Source organism: Tamandua tetradactyla, chromosome 15 (genome assembly GCF_023851605.1).
Source record: "Tamandua tetradactyla isolate mTamTet1 chromosome 15, mTamTet1.pri, whole genome shotgun sequence".
In the NCBI taxonomy this organism is placed as follows: Eukaryota; Metazoa; Chordata; class Mammalia; order Pilosa; family Myrmecophagidae; genus Tamandua; species Tamandua tetradactyla.
The window spans coordinates 27,158,915-27,181,353 of record NC_135341.1 but is presented as its reverse complement, the minus strand read 5'-3'; the positions used below and the strand labels follow the sequence as shown (position 1 = coordinate 27,181,353).

The 22,439-nt window shown below is 38.3% G+C and overlaps 1 protein-coding gene and 1 pseudogene across 23 annotated transcripts in view; one reads left to right on the top strand and one right to left on the bottom strand.

The window, feature by feature from the left end:
• The window catches only part of SLMAP (sarcolemma associated protein), a 256,378-nt gene that overhangs the window by 10,397 nt on the left and 223,542 nt on the right, over positions 1–22,439 (top strand). The gene's annotated exons all lie outside the window — the stretch shown is intronic.
• On the bottom strand, positions 7,314–10,759 carry LOC143657723 (E3 ubiquitin-protein ligase RNF113A-like; annotated as a pseudogene).

The window sequence follows — 22,439 nt, the reverse complement described above, 5'->3', positions numbered from 1 at the left end:
AATCATGTTCAAATATATAATTCAGTGCTGTTAATTTACGTTCATAGTGTTGTGCTGTCATCATCACCAATCATTTCCAAAACTTTTCCATCTCCAAATAGAAACTGCACAATTTAAGCACTTACTCCCCATTCCCTACTTCCACTCTAGCTGCTGATGACCTATATTCTATTTTCTCATTCTATGAATTTGCTTATTCTAATTATTTCATATCGGTGAGATTATACAATATTTGTCCTTTCATTTCTAGTTTCATTCAACATGATGTCTTCAGGATTCATCCACTTTTCTCATGTTATCAGAACTGCATTCTTTTTGTATGGCTGAATAATATTCAGTTGTATGTTCTTCTAGTTTAAAACTGTTCTGTACCCCAGAAGAGCCATATTCTTTAATCCTCAGTAAGTATTGCTGGCTGGGAGCTTTTTGACTGTTTCCATGGAGATGTTACCCACCCAATTGTGGGTGGTAACTTAGATGGTTTTCATGGAGATACGTCTCCACCCATTCAGTATGGGGTTGCTTACTGGGGTCCTTTAAGAGAGAACTATTTTGGAAAAAGCTTTATAGCCAACAGCACGCATATAGCCAGGGACCTTTACAGATGCAGAAGGAAAATGTTCCTGGGGAAATCTTCTGAAATGAGAAGAGAAAGCTAGCAGACTTTCATTGTCATGTGCCTTCCTGCTGACAGAGGTGTTCTGGACCCACTGGCCTTTCTTGAATCAAGATATCTTTCCCTGAATGCCTTAGTTTGGACATTTTCATGGCCTTAGAACTGTAAACTTGCAACTTAATTGATTCCCTTTTTAAAAGCTATTTTGTTTCTGGTATATTGCTTTCTATCAGCTTTAACAAACTAAAAACAAATGGTTATACCACATGTATTTTGTTCTCTTAATTTTTCTTTCTTTCTTGTTTTTTATAATTGTGGAAACATGTGTACAATACAAATCTTCTGGATGGACCACGGTGGCTTAACAGGCAGAATTTTTGCCTGCCATTCCAGAGACTCAAGTTCGATTCCCAGGGCCTGCCCATGCAAGAAAAAAACCCACAAAAACCCAACAAATCTTCCCATTCCAGCCCCTGTCAAGCATGCCATTTAGTAGATTTAATTACATTTGCAATGTTGCAGAACCTCACCAGTAATCATTACTAGAAAATTCCCTTCACATTAAACAGAAACCCCATACTCATTTCCCATTGCCCTTTCCCCCTGGTAATTTGTACTCTACTATCTGTCCCTATGAGTTTGCATATTTTCTGATATTTTCCTTTTATCATGGGGCTTAAATTTGACATCCTACATCTATAACAATCTCATTTGCTTTGATACCAGCTTATCTTCAATAGCATACATAAACTATGTTCCTGTATCCCTTGTTGCCCACTTTTGTGTATTGTTGCAAATTGCAAATTTATACATTATGAATCTAAAACCATTGATTTATCTTTACATTTTTTTAATGGCAAAGAGTAGGTATTTTGCCTGTTTATTGCTAAATAACAGAATATTCCCAAAATTGTGTCTTGAAATAACAACGATTTCTAATTTCATGAAATAACAACAACAATTTCTAATTTCATGGTTGTGACTGGGTGCACTAGCAGCTTTTCTGCTTCATGAAGTCCTGGCTGGGACTGCAGGCAACAGGGCTGACACATCTAGGATGGCTCACTGGTATGACTGGAGGTAGTGCTGCTCTCATGTAGTGGCTCAGCTGGGACTGCCCACTGGGGACCTCTGTCCTTCTCTCTGTATTGTTTCCAAATGGCTTGACTTTTCTTTTTAACCTTTTTTTATTGTGAAATATAATATAAAAAAACCCAACAATTTTCAAAGTGCGTTTTAACAAGTTGTTATGAAATAGATTTCAAAGTTTGATATGGGTTGCCATTCCACATTATCAAGTTTTCCCTTCTAGTTGCTCCAAAACACTAAAAGCTAAAAGAAATATCACTATAGTGATTTAGTGGTCATATTTGTTTTGTTAAATCCTATCTTCTCTTTAATAGGTCCTCCTTTTCCTTTGATTCTACTCCCAATCTGTAGGCATTTTGAGGTATGCCCATTCTAACTTTCTCATGTTGAAAAGGAGTTTCAATAGTATAGGATAGGGGGATGGAATTAGTTGATATTCTTGGAGAGACTGACCCCTCTGGGTTTCAGGACTCATCTGGCTTAGGAACCCTCTGGAGGTTATAGGTTTCAGGAAAGTCAACTTAGTACATGAAACTTTTATAGAGTCTCAGTTAGAGCCCTAGGTGTTCTATAGGGGTTACAGGAATGATGTTAGTTGGGGTATAGCAAACTGTGACAGTTTTCAATATATAGCTGAATCTTGCAGAAGAATAGCATCTGGAATAGCCTCCCGACTCCATTTGAACTCTCTTAGCCACTGAAACCTTATTATGTTACATTTCTTTTCCCTCTTTTAATCCAGAAAGCATTGTTGATCCCTTGAGGGGATGAAATAATTTTCTTTGTAGAGTTAGGCTTAGAGAGAGGTCACATCTGAGCAACCAAAGAGGTTTCCTTGAAGCAACTGTTTTTTTTTTTCCCAGAATTAACACTTTAAAAAAAATCATTTTGTATTATCAAACCAAAACAACATACAAACGTGAACATTCTTAGCATACAAACATTCTGTGTGTGGTATATGATCAGTGGCTCACAATATCATCTCATAGTGGTGTATATATATCACCATAATCATTTTTTAGAACATGTACATCACTTCAGGAAAAAAAATGAAAGAAAAAAGAAAAAACTCACACATACCATACCCCTTACCCCTCCCTCTAATTGACCACTAATATTTCCGTCTACTCAATAGATTTTAACCTTTGTTCCCTCTATTTTTTCTTAACCCCTTACCACTCCCTTTCATTGTTCACTAGTATTTCAATCTACTCAATTTATTTAAACATTTGTTCCCCCTATTATTTATTTATTTTTAATCCATATTTTTTACTCATTTGTCAGTATTGTAGATAAAGGCATCAGATACAAGGTTTTCACAATCAATCACATTGCAAAAGCTATATCATTATACATTCATCTTCAAGAAATAGGACTACTGAAACACAGCTCTACAGTTTCCCTCTAGCCTCCTTGAAGCAACTTTTAGTCATAATTATAGGTAGTGTTAATTTCTCCAGTACAGAAATAAGTTTTATAAGGGCAAGCCTCAAAATCAAGGGCTTGGCCTATTTTCTTGGGAGGCTCTAGTGTTTGAGAGAGCACCAGGGGTTTCCCAGATGGAAAAATTTAGTATTTCCCTATTTTATTCTCTGGTCCCTTAAGGGACTGTTCTAGTTTGCTAGCTGCCAGAATACAGTATACCAGAAGTGGAATGGCTTTTAAAAGGGGAATTTGATAAGTTGCTAGTTTACAGTTCTAAGGCCAAGAAAATGTCCCAATTAATCAAGTCTATAAAAATGTCCAATCTAAGGCATCCAGGAAAAGCTACCTTGATTCAAGAAGGTTGAAGTTCAGGGTTTCTCTCTCAAGTGGAAGGGCACATGACGAACACAGTCACAGTTTCTCTTTCATCTGGAAAAGCACATAGTGAATACGGTGAGGGTTCCTCTCTCCTCTGGAAGGGCACATGGCGAGCATGGCATCATCTGCTAGCTTCTTCTCCTGGCTTTGTTTCGTGAAGCACCCTGGGAGGCATTTTCTTTCTTCATCTTCAAAGTTCACTGGCTGTTGGACTCTGCTTCTCGTGTCTATGTCATTCTGCTCTGCTCTCTCTGAATTGCTCATCTGCAAAATGTTTCCTCTTTTATCGGACTTCAGAAACTAATCGAAACCCACCCAAATGGGTGGAGACATGCCTCTACCTAATCCAGCTTAACAACCACTCTTGATTAAATCACACTTTTGGGGAGATGATCTAATTACAGTTTCAAACATACAATACTGAATAGGGATTAGAAGAAACAGCTGCCTTTACAAAATGGGATTAGGAATAAAACATGGCTTTTCTCGGGTACATAACATCATTTCAAACCAGTACAAGGACTTTACCAATACTTTTTAATTATCAGCCCACCGTAGTCTGGAATGTATCTGAGTATTACATTAAGCTGAACAGAATTACAAGGCCTTGTTCCCATTCTGGGCTCCATGTGTTTGGATTGTGTGAATACTTTATCATTACATTTTATGCATTTGCATTTTAGACCCCTGTAGGAAGTAAAAAGTAGAGTTACAAATCAAAAAAACAATAATACTGGTATTTTTGCTTACCTTCGTTATCGTCTTTCCCAGAGATCTTTATTTCTTCATGTGGCTTAAGTCAGTTGTTTTAATATCCTTTCCTGTCAAGGTGCGGAACTCCCTTTATCATTTCTTGTAAGATCGATCTCGTAGTGATGAAATCCCTCAACTTTTGTTTATCTGGAAATATCTTTCTCTCACCCTCATTTTTGAAAGACAGTTTTGCTGGATATAGAATTCTTGATTGACATTTTTTTGGCTTTAATCCCTTTAAATTTATCATTCTGCTGCCGTCTTGCCTACATGGTTTCTGATGGGAAGTCTGTGCTTAATCTTTTTTTATTTTTCAAATTAAAAAAAAGAAATTTGCTAACTACATATTTTGAAAGATTAAACAATTAGTATATCTTTTTATTTATTTATTTTTTTTTAAAGGAAAGACAGAGAGAAGGAAGGAAGGATAGAAGGAAGGAAGGAAGGAAGAAAGGGAAACATTTTTTTAAACATTTTCTTGTTTTATTGTATTCTGTTTCTCCGTTTTTTGTTACATGGGCTGGGGCCGGGAATCGAACCGAGGTCCTCCGGCATATCAGGCAAGCACTTTGCCCGCTGAGCCACCGCGGCCCGCCCATACCACAATTAGTATATCTTGATCTCTCTGCCACCCACCTTGCCCAACTCCAAGTCTAATTCCCTATTATGTTGACCTTTTTAGGAATTTTTATTGTGGTCCATTATCATCATATTCATATTATTTAAATTTGAGTCAGTATTTACTCAATTATTATAGCTGATATTTTTCATATTTCAGCATCTCCATTTGTGAAATCCCATTGATTTACCTTTCAGTTGGTTGAATTGTATCTTCAAATGCATTTTTAAAATGTCACTACATTGCCTTTTGTTATTTTTTAAAATTTTTTATTAAATTTTTTTCATTTAAGAAAGCAATACCTATAGAACCACCAGCAGCGAATATCTTATTTAGCTTAAACATAGGCATATTTAAATAAAGTATCCATATAATCATTGTAAAGTTTCATAAACCAATTTAAAATTAAGGCAACAAGGAAAAAAATCTACATATTCAGATAGCAAAGTTCTTAAATTCTAAGGATTAAATGCTAACTATGATCCATTTGATCAGCTTTCAGAACTGTCAAAACTGTGAATGTTCTCAAAATATCAAGTAGAAAGTTCTTACGAATATCTGCATTGCTATAGTAATGATCTATGTTACTAAATATTTTCCTGATTTGAGGGAAATATGAAGACACAAATATTTTTACAATTAGTATAGGTACGTTGCCCTTTTTTTTTGGATGCATGGTCTGGTAATCAAACTTGGGTCTCCGGCATGAAAGGCGAGCCTTCTACAACTAAACCACCCGTACACTCAGTACATTGCCTTTTAATGTAATATAATCCAGATACTAATCATACTGAAATCTGCCTTGTGCCCTCTACCCCCACCCCGCAACATTCTTATTACTTCCTGGCAAATTATATTGTTGAGAAATCTAAGACTGACCTGATTTTATTTTTTCCATTACTGGTGGCTTGGGATTTGTCTGTTTTTTCCTGGTTAAATATACGTGATTCTTTTTTATCTTTCAGGTATAGTAAGGTTACCGGGATATGTCTCCATTCTAGTTATTCTCTTGAATTTCTTCCAGTTCACATTGAACCCCTGTATCTCTATCATTATATGATATCGTTTCAAGAAAAAAACTCTTGTATTACATTTCTAAATGTTTCTTCTTTTCCATATATTCTGTTTTCTTGTTCAGAAACACAAACTTTGACTCTGGTGACTCTCTTTCATAGTGTCCCATCTTATCTCTAATAGCTAATATCTCTTTATTCTGTTCTATAACTGTCTTTATAATTTCTTGAAACTTATCCTCCATGGGACTATCAGAGATTTTAGATGCATTGATGTGGCTTTTAATGTGGTTTTCATTTCTAAAATGATTTTATTTTTTTCTTTTATCTTTTCCCTTATGGATATCAGCTCATTTTCACATAATCCTGTTGTATTCCCTTTAATCTTTTTGAATCACTTCTTTGCTATCTTACTTGATAGAGTTGATGTTCTCTTTAATTTTTTTTATGTTTTCCAAAACGAATCAAAACATTTATCTTTTTAAATAATATTTTTATCAAGAAATTTTCATACATATACACAGTCTATATATGGTATACAATCACTGGCTCACAATATTGCCACATAGTTTTATATTCAGCACCATGATCATTTTTAGAATATTTGCATCACTCCACGAAAAGAAATACAAAGAAAAAAGAAAAAACTCATACATCCCATAACCCTTATCCCTTCCTCTCGTTTGCCACTGCTATTTCAGTCTACCCAATTTTTTAACCTTTATTCACCCCTATTATTTATTTTTATCTCTATTTTTTACTCATCTGTCCATACCTTGGATAAAAGGAGCATCAGACACAAGGTTTTCACAGTCACATGGTCACACTGTAAAAGCTAAATAGTTATACAGTCATCTTCAAGAATCAAGGCTACTAGAACACAGTGCAACAGTTTTAGGTACTTCTTTCCAGCCACTCCAGTACCCCATAAACTGAAAAGGGATATCTATATAAAGCATAAGAATAACCTCCAGAATAATCTGTTGACTCTGTTTGAAATGTCTTAGCCACTGACACTTTATTTTGTCCCATTTCTCTCTTCTCCCTTTTGATCAAAAGGGCTTTCTCAAACCCATGATGCTGGGTCCCGGCGTATCCCAGGATTTCTGTCCCATGTTGCCAGGGAGGTTTACACCCCTGGGAGTCATGTCCCATGTAGGGGAAAAGGCAGAGAGTTTACCTGCCAAGTTAGCCTAGTGAGAGAGGCCACATCTGAGCAACAAAAGAGGCTCTCTGGGGGTGACTGTTAGGCATATAAGTAGGTTTAGCTTCTCCTTTTCAGGTATAAGTTTCATTGGGGTGAACCCCAATGTTGAGGGCTCAGCCTACGGAATTGATTGTCTCCACTGCTTGGCAGAATATCAGAAATTCCCTAGATGGGGGAAAATATTTATTTTGAGATTTGAAAATTAGGGAAAGCCTAGATAATATGAATTGGATCCTCATTGGGTTCTTCTGGGAAATCAGAAACACTACCCTGTCCCACAGCTTGATGCTTCTCCAGTTTGGCAATCAGTTTGTTGAATTGAAGACACCATCAGTCTACTGGTCACAGACATAGCAACATGGGGTGATGCGGAAATACTGCAATGCACAGGTCTCACAGAAATAATGCCTGCACTTGGTGACAACCTTGTTTTGGAAGGTCTGGTTGACAGATAAAATACTTAAATGGTACTTCCTCATCCTTGCTTCCCATTTCATAATTTGTATCCTCATAGACACCATAGCAACTCTCATCAAGCTCCGTTTGATTTGCCATCCATGTTTGTAATCTGAGTGATCATGGAGGAACTTGAAGCTGTCACTGAAGCTGCAGAAGCCAGTCTCCTTGTGGTCCTTACAGATGTTGATTGGTAATCCCAGTGCACAGTAGCATGTAGGTGCTAAGGAGCTTGGATGGGGCCCTTCCTCACCATTCTGGAGGAGGCGTTGCCCATAAGTGTGTCTTTGGGGTTCATATATTTCAGATAATTATTGATTCCCTGATAGATGTTGTCATCTTCTTTGCCCCTTTACTCCTCCTTGATCTTTTGGCTTTGCTCAAAGATGGCTTGTGCGTCATGCTCCTTCTCAGGTTCTAGCTCGGAGAAAGCAGTCACTCCTATATCCTCTGGCCCCATGGGTTTTGCAGAGCGGGTGAATTTGTAGACCAAGTTGAGATTCTTGGGTTCATTCACTTTGCTACTATTACTGTAATCCTCCATCTGTTTACAGTTGCCATGAGTCTTCTATATCATCGGATTGTGGATTGTCTGCTTCTTTTCTGGGTGAACCATAGTTCTGCCCTCCTCACTGCAGCTGTTGTTTTCTTCTGACTCTATGCTGCAAACCCAGTGCTTTCTGAAGCCTGCAGCACCTTGATATCCAGGTTTTTTGAAGAGGCAGGTGAACCTGGTTTGTATTCTTTCCTGAGGAAAGCTGCTCTGCTGTTTTGGGGTCTTGAGCTTCGAAATGGCTGCAATGTACTGGGTCATACAGGGCCTTTTCTCTCTCTAAATGTTTGGAGAGAAAGAAGTTTTTGTCTAAAATTCTAGTCTGATTCTTGAAGTAATTATTCTTCCGAAGTATATATTTAATCTACTTTTGCTTGTCGTGTTCTTTTCCCTTATTATCTATGCATAGGTCCCATGTTGGGCCCTTTTTGTTTTTTACTCACATTTGAATGGATGTTTTTCTCTGGACCTACTATTTGCTTAAAAACAAACAACTCTTCTTCTTGCTTACATAGGTACAGAATATTACTAGCCTGTACACTCTGTGCAGTCCTTTAGCCAGTGCCACAGTCCACCATGCAAGGAGGCAGGTAACTTGCCATGCTTGGAAGGCCAGGCATGGCATGCACCACTTGGCCCAGGTGGGAGGCCTGGGAACACCCCCCCCCCCCCACTGCAATTGGCTTGCCCACCAGCCTGGCACATGCACGTCCCACCACCTTGCCCCCTCATTGATGTTCCTTTGTATGTGACATTGCTTTTCTCATGCAACTTTTAGCAGTCTTAATTTTGGCCTTCAATAGTTTGATTACAATATGTCACAGCATGAGTATGTTTTGGTTTATGCTATTTGGAGTTCATTGAGTGTCTTGGATATGTATATTCATGGCTTTGAATTTGGGAAGTTTTCAGCCATAATTTCTCTGAATACTTTCTCTGCTCCTTCCTCTTTTTCTTCTCCTTCTGGGACACCTTTGCATATATTGGAATTCTTGATGGTGTCCCAGGGGTACCTCAAGCTCTGTTCACTTTTCTTCATTCTTTGTTCTTTCTGCTCCTCAGACTGAACGCCTCTAATTGTCTTATCTTCAAGTTCTCTGATTCTTCTGCCAGCTCCAGTCTGCTGTTTGAACCCTTTCAGGGAATTTCCTTTTCCTAATTTCCAGTTCTCTATTGAGTCTTTTTATGTTCCTTTGTCATTTTCCTGATTTCCTTTAGTTCTTGGTTCATGCTTTCTTTTAGCTTTCTGAGCATATTTAGGACTATTTAAAAAAATCTTTGTCTGGTATGTCCCAGTCTCCTCATCCTTACTGGTGGTTTCTAATGCTTTAATCTGTTTCCCTGCCTGGATCATTTCTCCCTATTTCTTTCTATTTTTTGTAATATTTTGTTGAAATCTGGACATTTTGATATTTTAATGTGTTGTAGCTGAAATTTAGTCCATGAGACATCTGTTCCTTGTATTCTGTTAGTATTATCACTTGTATTCAGTTAATATTATAACAGAATTTACATTGAATGCCAGCAGCTAACCAAAAAAAAAAAAAGATGGAGAAACACACAAAATACCTTTCCTAGTCTTTGCAGATTGACCTTTGTAAGTGCTGTCCTCTAGAGTTTATCCATAAAGAGTTCAAAGAATAGCTCCAGGCCAAAGAGTAGGCGCCTCTGTGATCCTTGTCTTTGATATCTGGGTGTAGTTCTAGGAATTCCTCTATTTACATGGGTAGGAATGTCCCCTCTTCCCTAGGAATTAGTTTTCTCCTAATCCCATGCACTGTATTGTATGTTCTACAGCCAGCAATCTTTTGCCCCAAGCAGCACAGTTTGACTGCTTACCCACTGCTTGAGAGCTCTGTGAATCACCTACAGACCGGGCAAGTTCTGCATAGCACGCCTGGGAAGAGTATACTGGGTTAGTCCCTCAGGATACTGCCGGAGATATTGGGCCAGACATACGAGCTCCTAGTATGTGCATGAGGTTTACTCTGCTCCCTCACAGCGGAGTATGTACAGGAGCATATTTAGGATCTGCACTGGGAGCACAGGTTGGCTCTGTGTTGAGCTGGTGAACAGTGAATGTGGAGCCAGCAGGAATCCTTCTTCTTTTAAGTAGCCCTTTTCTTGATTCAGTTCAGTCTTTTAACTGTTTTTTAGAGCTTTGAGAAAGACTTTTTTTGCCCATTCTTGCTGGTTGTTCAAAACTTCTGTGAGGGTACAGAGCTCTAAAGCATCTCACTCTGCCCCGTAGTTATGTTTTGTTACTTTCTTCCATAAATAATTGGATTATAATTTAACACGTTCTTTTTAGCTGTTAGGTTAGCTCAAGTGAATTGTTTTAAGTTCATGTGTTTAAATGTTCTACATTCTGACCAAAATCCAGATTATGGTAAAATACCATAGCAATCATTTATTGAGCATTCACCAGGTGCTGTGCTAAGAGTTTTATGTGCATGATCTCATTAAATCCTCACAACAAACCTTATCCTCACTTTCCAAATGAGAGCCCAGGCTCAGAGAGCTGGAGAAATTTGTTCAGGGTTATACAGATAATTTGTGGGGGGAGTCAGGATTAGAACTCTAGTCATCTGATTGCAGAATGCGTACTTTTAACCATTCTATTGCTTCCGACCTTGGTGCTCTTAGTCATTTTCAGTATCATCACCAGCTCTTTGCTGAGCAATGGATTATTAAACTCTTTATGAGTAAACATTAGAGTATTCTAGAACCAGTGTTTAGAAACTATAACATGTTTAAATAAACTTTTTTATTGGATTGAATACTTTCTAAATTTAATGTTTGGAGGTTGTCTTTAAATGGAATATATAACCAATTCTCATAAGTGAATCTTCTAAAATAGGAAAAATGACTACATTTGGCTCTTTAAATATAAATAGGAGATTGTTTTAGATGCTAGTTACAAGGTTCCTTCCATTTATAAAATTCAGGCATATAAAATAAGATCATGCGTTATGTTATCAGTATAGTTATGGTAGATATATTTTTAGAATAAATAAAAATTTTGTAGTTTTGAGGTTTTGGGAAAAGTTTGCCTAATAAGTAAGAATCTTCTAGAGTTACCATATGACCCAGGAATTCTCAAGAGAAATGAAAACATATCCACACAAAAAATTGGATGTGAATGTTCATGGTAGCATTATTCAAAATAACCAAAAGGTGAGGCCAACCAAAAAATAGCCATCAAATTATAAATGGATAAGTAAAATGTAATAATCCATATACTAGAAAATGTTTAACTATAAAAATGAATGAAATTCTAATAAATGCTACAACATAGATGAACCTTGAAAACGTTATGCTAAGTGAAAAAAGTGAGTCAAAAAAGGACACATATTGTATGATCCCATTTGTATGGAATGTCTAGAAAGGACAAATCCATTGAGATAGAAAAGTATATTAGTGATTGCTGGGAATTATGGGAAAAAATGGGAAGTGATTGCTAATGGGTACAGGGTTTCTTTTTGGAATGATGAAAAGCATTATAAAATTGTGGTTATGGTTGCACAACTCTGAATATACTAAAAACCATTGAATTGTGCCTGTATTTTAAATATGTGAATTTTATGGTATGTGAATTATATCTCAATAAAGCTCTCACTTAAAAAAAATGTTAGATAGAGTAATAGTTTAGTGAAAGCAGATTAAGGTATTGGAAGCAAGTAAGGTGAGATTCAAGAATGGGTAGGAGTAACAGAGCAGCTTTTGATATTAATTGCAACTTGATTGTTGTCTTCTACTTCCTTAGTGTAAATGTCTTACTCTTAGACCTTTATTTTAACAAATTTAATAGATGGAAAGTATATTTCCAGTTCTGAAATCTTGTTAATAAGCACAATTGTGGTACTATTGAAACATATTGCCAGAAATCTCAATTGTTGGGAAATGGTTGGTAAGATACAGTTTAAAAGTCCAATATTAAACCTGCTTACAATATTAGTTTTGCTCATCAATTAATTTTTCATGTATGATATCTGGCACATAGATGATAGTAAAATATTGTTAGTATAAGTGATGCTATCTTTACTGGAAAAAGGTATTAATTTAAATTGTAGTTGAACTTAGTAGAGGGGCCATTATGCATTCCTAGTCTTTAATCAGTACCTGAGTGTCTGAAGCTTGCAGTGCAGTAGTAGGTAGTCCTACAAAAATGTAATTGTGAAAAAAGAAGCCCACCGATAGGAATATTTGTGAATCCGTGTTACCATGGTGTTAAGGGAGTGATATATTCCTTCGCTCCGGGTTGCGGGCAGAAAATGTGTATAAATGAAGAGGGCTTGACAGAGAAAGTTGTTTTTAAGCCAGTGTTTGAAGAGTGAGTAGAGCTTTGCTAGCTGGAAAAAAAAAAAGAGCGTGGCATTCCAGACTGAGGGAACAGCTTGTGTTTAGGCAGAAAGACCTGAAAGAGAATGATGCATTCTAGGAAATGCAAACCCATAAATGATCAGAATTGGGGAAGAGAAAATAAAGCTGCTCTCAAATCATTTGGATAATTGAGCAATGCTGGCAGAGGCCGTAGGGAGGCCGTGTGATTAGGATCCTGGAATTGGTCTACTTGGGTTGGAATCTTTGCTTCACTGCTTGCCAGTTGCGTGACCTTGAGCAATTTCTGTCCCTCAGTTTTCTTCATCTGTAAAAGGAGGTGAATAGTGATATCTACTTCATAGGACTATTTAAAGATTTAATGAGAATTCATATAAAGCACTTAGTAGAATGCCTGGCATAGTATGGTGCTTACTAACTTGTGGTTATTATAATTTTTCTTTATTGTTACAGTTGGTGTGTTTTTTAGTTTGTTAAAGCTGCTGAAATGCAATATACCAGAAATGGAATGACTTTTAAAAAGTGAATTTATTAAGTTGCAAGTTTACAGCTCTAAGGTCATAGAAATGTCCAAACTAAGGCATCCAGAAAAGATACTGTAACTCCAAAGAAAGGGCTCATGAATTTTTGGGTTTCTCTTTCAGCTGGGAAGGCACATAGCAGCCTTGTGGGCTCTATTGGCTCTAAATCTTTTTCCACAATGGTTCCCTCTTAAAGGACTCCAGTAAGTAGCTTCATCTTGAATAGGTAGAGACACATCTCGGTGGAAGCCATCTAATCAAAAGTTACCACCTACAATTGGGTAGGTCGCATCTCCATGGAAACAGTCAAAAGGCTCCCACCCAGCAATATTGAATGAGGATTAAAGAACGTGGCTTCTCTGAGGTACAGAACAGTTTCAAACTGGCACAGTGTGTTTGCCCAGTAAGACCTGTATGCTTATTTTCTGTGTGTGCTTTTTCATTGTTAAAAACGTTTTCTCCTTGAATAAGTAAATCCTTGATAACTTTTTCATATCTTGACAACTTTTTTGAATGTGTTAAAGACATATTTAGTATCAGTTATCCAACACTACCCTGTGTGTATAGTTTCCTGCCAAAAGCAATAACAGTCAGTAGCATACTTGATCTATGTTACTTGAAGGTTTGAAGTTAAAGGAGTTGAGTAAGTGATGTAATGAGAATCTGGTCAATCAGTTAGGAGAAATGTAGAGTCTGTAATACTTTGACAGGTAGCATGGGCTTTTTTGTCTAATGTTTGTCAATGAAATAAGAAATACTCTGTGATCAGGGTGGGGAAGGGACCCTGAATATTTGGGGTAGAACAGTGTCCTTGCATATGATATGAATATCTGTATGAATAAGGCATAAGCCCAGAGGGACACTTAGGAGGCAGCTGGGTCTAGAAGAACACTCTATCCGACTGGTTTTTAGCTGTAAGCCACAGACGCTGTCTATAGTCAATTTATGTACAAAAGAAATTTATTGAAAAGGTGTTGGGTAACTCAGAGAATCTTTGAAATGCTGGAGGTTCAGACTTGGCAACTAAAGCTGGAGCCTTAGCAACAATCATACTACAGAGATGGTCTGGTGCAGACAAGGCTGTTGAATTGCTTAAGCACTATATACCTTATCTTATCTCACTAACATTGGAAATTGGATATCTTTGACATTGTGGCCATTGTTGCTGCCTCTGGAAAGTGGGTGTTGGTACTTCTACTGTGTACCAGAGGAAGCCCCTACCATATTTCTTTGTGGCATTAACTCCTGTCCAAGGCTGGCATGTTTGGTTAGCTAAGCCTAGGTTACATGTCCATTGCTTAGCTTTAGAGGAAGCTGGGAAAGTCAGCATATGACATTTCAGCTTCTGATGGGGAGTAGGATTTGCCTGCCCCCCAAGGTAGTGAGTAGTAGTTATAACAAGGGGGTTCAAATGCTGGCATTCAGGAAAATAATGTTTGCCCCCTTCAAGTAGAGCTTGTTAAAGATTCCTAGTACAAAATTGATTAGTTTATGTTAGTTTAGATTAAATGATGCAGATCAATTTGAGTCAGATTCTATTTCAGGAAGGCTGTGTAGGTACAAGGGTTGATGGGCAGTGGAAACCAAGGCAAAATCATTGGAGTTACAACTTTGGGGAAAGCTATGCCTCCCTCTAATCCATGCATATAACCCTAATAACCAAACCAGTATGGCCAGTACTGGGTTGTGAAATACCCCTCTGTTCTAGTAGTATGCCATCTTCATATTAGGGTGATTTTTGAAGATTGGTTTCATAGGTATAGTGATTAGACAAGATTTGAAGATTCCAAAGTTTACTTTCTTACTTTCAATATTGCTTCTCCCTTTACGCATTAAAGGACTATACTTGTATGAATCATTTTAAGTTAGTTTTTTTTTTTATGCTGTATGGCAGGGTCACATTTCATTTTTTTTCCATATGAGTAGCCCGTTATTGCAGCACTATTTGTTGAAATTTTGTTTGTTTGTTTTGCTTATTTGTTTTTTGGGAAGTTCTGGGTCTCCTGCCTGACAGGTGAGAACTCTACCACTGAACTACCCTTGCATCCCCAAGGTAGATTTTTTTTTGGGCAATCACTTTTATTTCCGGAGTGAACTCATTTAAATACCATTTCTGAAAAATGATAGGTGTTCAAAAGATTATGATGAAAATATTGCATATGAATGACAGTGTCAGAGGCAGATGTTAATAGGTCCTACTTCAGAGTTTTAAAATTTTATTTTAAAGCATAAAACTTATGTAATAATTTTGTCATTTTATATTGATATTCTGAGCTGAGGTTTGTTCATATTTATCAGTTGTGTGGAGGCAAGCTTTTCAGATAAGTATCAGGTAAGCTTATAGGTATAATACTTTTTTTAATTAAAAAAATTTTTTATTAGAGAAGCGGATTTGTGGAACAAGCATGCATAAAATACACGATCCCCAAAACAAAACAGAATACAGGATTCCCATATAGTACCCCACCATTAACAGTTCCATTGGTGTTGAAAATTTGTTAAAGTTGTTTTTTTGTAATTACATTTTTAAAATATATTTAATAAAAAGTATTTTAATATTTAATATTTTCATTGATGTATCTGCACACACATACTGTCCGTACGTAGTATACAATCAGTGGCTCATAGTATCATTACATAGTTGTGTATGTATTCATTTTTTAACAGTAGTTGCATTTGTTAGTATTGATGAAACATTATTAAAATAGTACTATAGTTATTGTCCATAGTTTACTTAGGTGTATTTTTCCCCCAATATTCCCAACCTTTTATTATTATTATTTCTTGTCATGCCTGTCTTTATTTTATTACTCATGCATCCAGGCACTGGATAAATAGAGTGTCAGTCAGAAGGTTTTTACAGTCACACAGCCACAAAATAAAAGCTATATAGTTATATAGTTTTTATCAGAAATTAAGGTTACTGGATTATTGTTCACCAATTTCAGGTATTTGCTTCTGGCTATTCTACTACATTAGACACTAAATAGAAATATCTGATGGAGTCAGTAGTCATAATCATTTATTAAATCCTAATTTCTCAGTTACACTTCCTCCCTCTCATCTGATCATTTTCTCAGTCTTTAGGGACGTCTGTGCAATGACCATTTTAACTTCTTTGTGCTGGAAAGGGGTGTCAACCTTATGGGGTAGAGGAATAAAATTGGTTGATGTTCTTGGAGGGACTGGTACCTTTGGGTTTCAGGGCTTATCTGGTATAGGAACAATCTGGAGACCTTAAGTTTTTGCAAAAATGTACTTACTAAGTAAAAATTTTATACTGTTTTAGATAGAGCCAAGGGTATTTTTTAGGGTTTTCAGGAATACTTTGGTTGAGGTTTGGAATACTGTGGCAATTTGCAATATCTGTCTGAAGCTTGCATAAGAGTAAATTCCAGAATGACCTCTTGAATCAAATTGAAATCTCTTAGCCATTTAAGTATACGTGTTTTCTTTTTCTACCTTTCCTTTACTAGTGGATTTTAATTTTCTCCTGATCTGGGGAGTTGGCCTGGGTAATGCATGGCCCTGAGTTATGTATGGCCCAAAGCAGTACAGACACATAAAAGTTCATGTAGTGTTTATGTATATGTTTCACATTGTTATAGTTCCCATTTTCTGTTGCTATCACATGCAAGTTTTCTTTTGAAATATTTTTATTGATAAATCTTCACATACACAAAGTCCATACATGGTGTACAATCCATGGCTTGCAATGTCATCGCATAGTTGTATATTCAAAAATCATGGTCATTTTTAGAACATTTGCATCATTCCAGAAAAAGAAAAAAGTCGTACATCCTACACCCTTTATTTATTTATTTATTTATACATGGGCAGGCACCGGGAAACAAACCTGGGTCCTCTGGCATTGCAGGCAAGCATTCCTGCCTGTTGAGCCACCGTGGCCCCCCACACCCTTTACCCCTTCCTCTTATTGACCACTGGTATTTCAATCTACCCCATTTGTTTGACCCCTTGTCCCCCCTATTATTTATTAATTTTTTTATCCAGCTTTTTTTTTTTCACTCATCTATCCAAGCCCTGGAAAACATGAAGTTTTCATAATCACATGGTAAAAGCTAAATAGTTATACATTCGTCTTCAAGAATCAAGGCTACTGGAACACATACAACAGTTTCAAGTATTTCCCTCCAGTCTCTCCAATACACCTAAATTAAAAAAGGATATCTATATAGTGTGTAAGAATAACCTCCAGGATAACCTCTTGACTCTCTTTGAAATCTCTCAGACACTGAAACTTTATTTTGTCTCATTACTCTCTTCCCCTTTTGATCAAGAAAGCTTTCTCAATCCCATGATGCAGGGTCCTGGCTCATCCCAAGAGTTCTGTCTCACATTGCCAGGGAGATTTACACCCCTGGGAGTCATGTCCGTAGGGTGTAGGGCAGTAAATTCACTTACCAAGTTGGCTTATAGAGAGAGGCCACATCTGAGAAACAAGAGATTTTTCAGGGGTGACTCTTAGGCATAATTGTAAGTAGGTGTACCAATTTGAGTCTGTTGTGGACCCCAGAAAAGCCAAGTTCTTTAATCCTTATTCAATATTGCTGGGTGAGAACTTTTTGATTGTTTCTGTGGAGATGTGACCCACCCAGTTGTGGGTGGTAACTTTTGATTAGATGGTTTCCATGGAGATGTGTCTCCATTCATTCCAAGTGGAGTTGCTTACTGGAGCTCTTTAAGAGGGAACCATTTTGGAAAAAAGCTTTAGAGTGAAGGCACTAGAGACCTTTGGAGATGGAAAAAGGAAAACACCCCCGGGGGAGTTTCATGAAACAAGAAACTGGGAGAGAAAGCTAGCAGACTTCACATTGCCCTTCTAGTTGAGAGAGAAACCCTGAACTTCTTCTGCCTCTTTTGAGTGAAGGTAACCCCTTGTTGGTGCCTTAATTTGGACATTCTCATAGCTTTGCCTTAATTTGGACATTTTCACAGCCTTAGAACTGTAAACTTGCAACCTAGTAAATTCCCCCTTTTAAAAGCCGTTTTGTTTCTGGTATTTTGTATTCCGGCAGTTTGCAAACTAGAACAGTAGGCCTAGCCTATTGTTTACAGGAATAAATTTCACAAAGAGTGAACCCCAAGATTGAAGGCTCAGTTTATTGATTTATTGTCCCCACTGCATGCAGACTATATCAGGAATTCCTCAAATGGGGAAGTTGAATATTTCCTCCTTTCTCCCTATTCCCCCAAAGGGACTTTGCAATTACTTTCATATTTACTAGCCAAATTACTCTGGCATATATCAGGGGATCAGACTAACCCAGGCAGATCAACAAGATCTCATGCCCTATTCAAGATTCCATGTCTATTTACTTAGCTTGGATTATATGATGAGCCAATAAAACTGTTTAAAAATGAACAGAGAGAAGCAAGTGCTAGAGAAATGTGGAGAAAGAGATGTACCTGTTCACTGTTGGTAGGGAAGCTGAGAATTGCAGCCTTTCTGGAGGGCAGCTGTGGTTCCACAGAAGGCTGGGAGTGAAATGCTGCAGCCTCATTGCTAGGTATATACCTGGAGGAACTGCGTGTTGGGACACAAATGGACATTTGGACACGTGCAAGTTTTTTTTCTTTTTTAATATATGCAAGCTTAATACTAATTAAAACGTCATGGTTTTCTTCTGTTGGGTATTTTAAGTATGAATGTATTCTGGATAAGTTCTTTGGATTTAAATCCTTATCTCTTGTTATTCTGAATCATAATTAAGTGGAGGCTTAATGCATTCTCTGTAAAATTTTATCATTTGCCACAGTTCTCACAGATTTATCTCTTAATTCTTTGAACTTTGATCATGTTTATGAAAAAATTTAACCCTTAATTATTTATTGTTCTGAGTTAGCAGTTAAATTCTTACAACCCTTATTAGCTAATAATGTCCTTTAAGGAAACTGTTTTAGCTTATGTTGTCTTCTAGTCCTACAATGTTAGTACAGTGCTGGCATGTAGTATAGTAGGTGTTTAAAAATATTATTGCCATGATTCCTTTTTCAACTTCTTCAGTCCCCTATAAGCATCTGGGGATGGAGAATCACATTAGCATCTGACTTTGAAATTGGCCACTTCTTCCGTGAGAGGATTGTCCTGCGCGCAGTGCTTTACTTTACCGGGGAGGCCATAGAAGATGCCGACAATTTTGAAGAAGGCGAGGAAGGAGAAGAAGAGGAATTAGAAGGTAATGAGGAGGGAGAAGAGGAGGAAGACACTGAGATAAACCCCAAGGTGTAATTTTTGTCTGTTAATCATTCGTACGATTCTAGCAGAAGGAGCCCAGCCAGCCGGCCGAGTGCAAGCAGCAGTGAGCTGCACCCCTGCGGAGCCGTCGGTCCGGATGCGGACACGGCACAGTTGTATTGCAGTGCCCACCTGCCTTGCTTCCAAGTGCATGATTTTCACTTTCACTTTCCCTTTTTCCTTATTATTTTGCTTAACTTGTACAGTGGCAACTTTTACGCATTTCAGAAATAGGAGGTTTAGTTCCAGTGCCCTCTGCAGCCTAGGGTACCATGCACTCAGTGAACTTTGCCCTCAGGGAAGGCCCCAGAGAGAGACCACAATGGCCAGGGATGGGCTCAGCCGATGGGTAGGTCGTAGGTGATGTGGTCCCACCATTTCTGCCATCGGACTTAATACTTCCCTTTCTTTTGAAGAAACCCACGCCCTTCGGTTTTAGCCACTTGAACCTGTTTCTGTGAAAGCTGCTCTGGCTGCTGCACTTGCATCCTCTCAGCAAGGCCTTGGAGAGCCAAGTTGTGTTCTCCTTCGTGTGGTTTTCTTTAGTTTTATTTTCCTAGGGGTGGGGGTGGGGATCGTGGCACACACCGACACAGAAGTGGTAGCTCTAGTGGTTCATTGACATATTTATTTATTCATTTGTGGTCGTGAGGACTTTTCACTTAGGCTATTGCTCACCCTCCCAGTCCTGAACCTATGCTGTGACTGAAGACCTGGTGTCTGAGCCGGGCAGAGGCAGCCACCAGCTGCAGCCAGGGTCCCGCAGAGAAGGAGCTGCTGCCCTCGCCACAGCTCCCGGAGGCAGGGCTTGCTCTCATGACACTCAGGCCATGTCTGCTGTTGACGAGTCCAGGGCTTGTAGCCAGAGAAGCAAGATCTGTGGGTTGTCTGCAGTTTAGCAGATGAGGCTGTGGGGCTTGGGTTGGAAAGGTAACGAGCCACTTCCGAGTTATGCTTTCTCAGAAGCTCCTGTTCCTTGGCCTCACCACTCACTTTGTGTGGAGTGCCCAGAAGCCTGTGTCTGCAACCTCGGTCTTGGCAATGTGGGGCTCACTTAGGGCATGCACTAGCAGCGCTGGCAGCAGTGACCCCAGTTTGTGGAGAGTGCTTGGCCTTCCCTCAGGAAATGGTGTTCTCGGCGTGGACAAACTAGTTGGAATATTCTATTATAGTTGTGGGACATGAAAAAAAAATATTGTCAACACAATACCTTTCTTCAAAGGTGATAGAGAAGTACTGCCTTAAGAAAGTAGTCTACTTTTTAAAAAAACTTCTCTTAGAAGAGAATATGGGGGTACTGAGGTGTGGAATTTAGTTTGCCCTCCAGGGCAGCTAGTAAATAGCCAAGAACTGAATGGAACAACTGTTGGTAAGACATCAGTGACTAGACACATGTCATACACCAGTCTGGAACAGGTGGAACAGCTGAGATCTCACAGAACTTACAAAACTGTAAGCTTCCCAAACTGAGAAGGCTGGTGCCTCTCCCCCATGGGGATAGCAGGCTGGGTCAAAGGAAACAGACCCTACTAGATGCAAGGAAGGTAGCTCAACCAAATTCCAATTGTGGAATTGATGAACAAATTTGCTCTGCTGAAAACAGGCCCTGAACACAGATAAACCTGGAGTAAACACTAAAGGAACTGGGAGTTTTTGCCTTGGCAGAGAAGTATTTGGGCTGATGGAAAAGGAAAAATCAAAACAAAGAAAAACAAACAAACAAGAAAATGCAGAGGCTTTTTGAGTTGGACAGCACAAAATGCTGGAAAAGGCTGGGCCCTAAGAAAGGGGGACACATAGAACCTGGGGAAATAGATCTGTATACCAACTCCAGCTCTTCAGTGGCAAGCCCAGGGAGCTGGAGTCCAGCTCCCCACCCCACCCCCCTTTTTAACTTCTTAACAGCTCATTAAATAGAACTGCCAACACTCTCAGGCTTTAGCACTTCCTCAAGCAAAGGCATAATTAAGGCATGTTTGAGAGACAAAGTAACTAATCAGGTGAGGGGGGATAATTCCCTAAAGGCTGTATCTTCCCCAAGAAAAGGGTGGCAGGGGCTAGCTCAAGTGACTGCCCTTCTTCAGGGAATTCAGGTCCCAGGGACTGGAAAACAGAAGCAACCTAAGCCCACCTCCTACCTCAGCCTCTGTCTCAGCCACACCACTGGCAGGAAGAGGCTACGTAGAATTAAAGACACTGCATTCTTTATACTGGTGGGAAGCTGCAGGCTGAGAAGCATCACAGACTGGGCAGGAGAGGAAAAACACAGAGTCTAGAGGCTTCATAGGAAAGTCTGGCAACCTACTGGGTCTCATCCTCAGGGAAACTTGATGCTGATAATACTCTCCTCCTGAGATGTAGGCCTTTCTGTTTGGAAAAATCTGACTGAGGTGGATCACATCTGAGGAGACGTTCCTAGGCAGGGCAAGAACCAGAAAAACAAGAGCTGAAAAATTCTGATCAGATTAACAGAAACTATACTATATTTAAAATTCTGAAAGAGAAAAACAGCCAGCCAAGAATTGTATACCCAGCAAAACTGTCCTTCAAAAAAATGAGGGTGTTATTTTCACTACAACAATCACTGGAAGAGTTTGTGACTAGGAAACTGGCTGTACAAGAAATATTAAAGGGAGCACTATAGTCAGATAGGAAAAGACAGGAGAGAGAGGTTTTTTGTTTGTTTTTAATTTATTAATTTAATAATTTAAAAAACTATAACAAAAAGTAAACGCAAGCTTTCTTATATGATCATTCCATTCTACATATATAATCAGTAATTCACAGTATCATCACATAGTTGCATATTCATCATCATGGGCATTTCTTAGAACATTTGCATTAATTCAGAAGAAGAAATAAAAAGACAACAGAAAATAATTCATTGATACCATACCCCTTACCCTTCCCTTTCATTGATCACTAGCATTTCAGTCTGCTAAATTTATTTTAACATTTGTTCCCCCATTATTTATTTTTATTCTGTATGTTTTACTCGTCTGTTGATAAAGTAGATAAAAGGAGCATCAGACTCAAGGTTTTCACAATCACACAATCACATTGTGAAAGCTGTATCATTATACAGTCGTCTTCGAGAAACATGGCTACTGAAACACAACTCTACATTTTCAAGCAATTCCCTCCAGCCTCTCCATTACAGCTTGACTAACAAGGTGATATCTATTTAATGCGTAAGAATAACCTCCAGG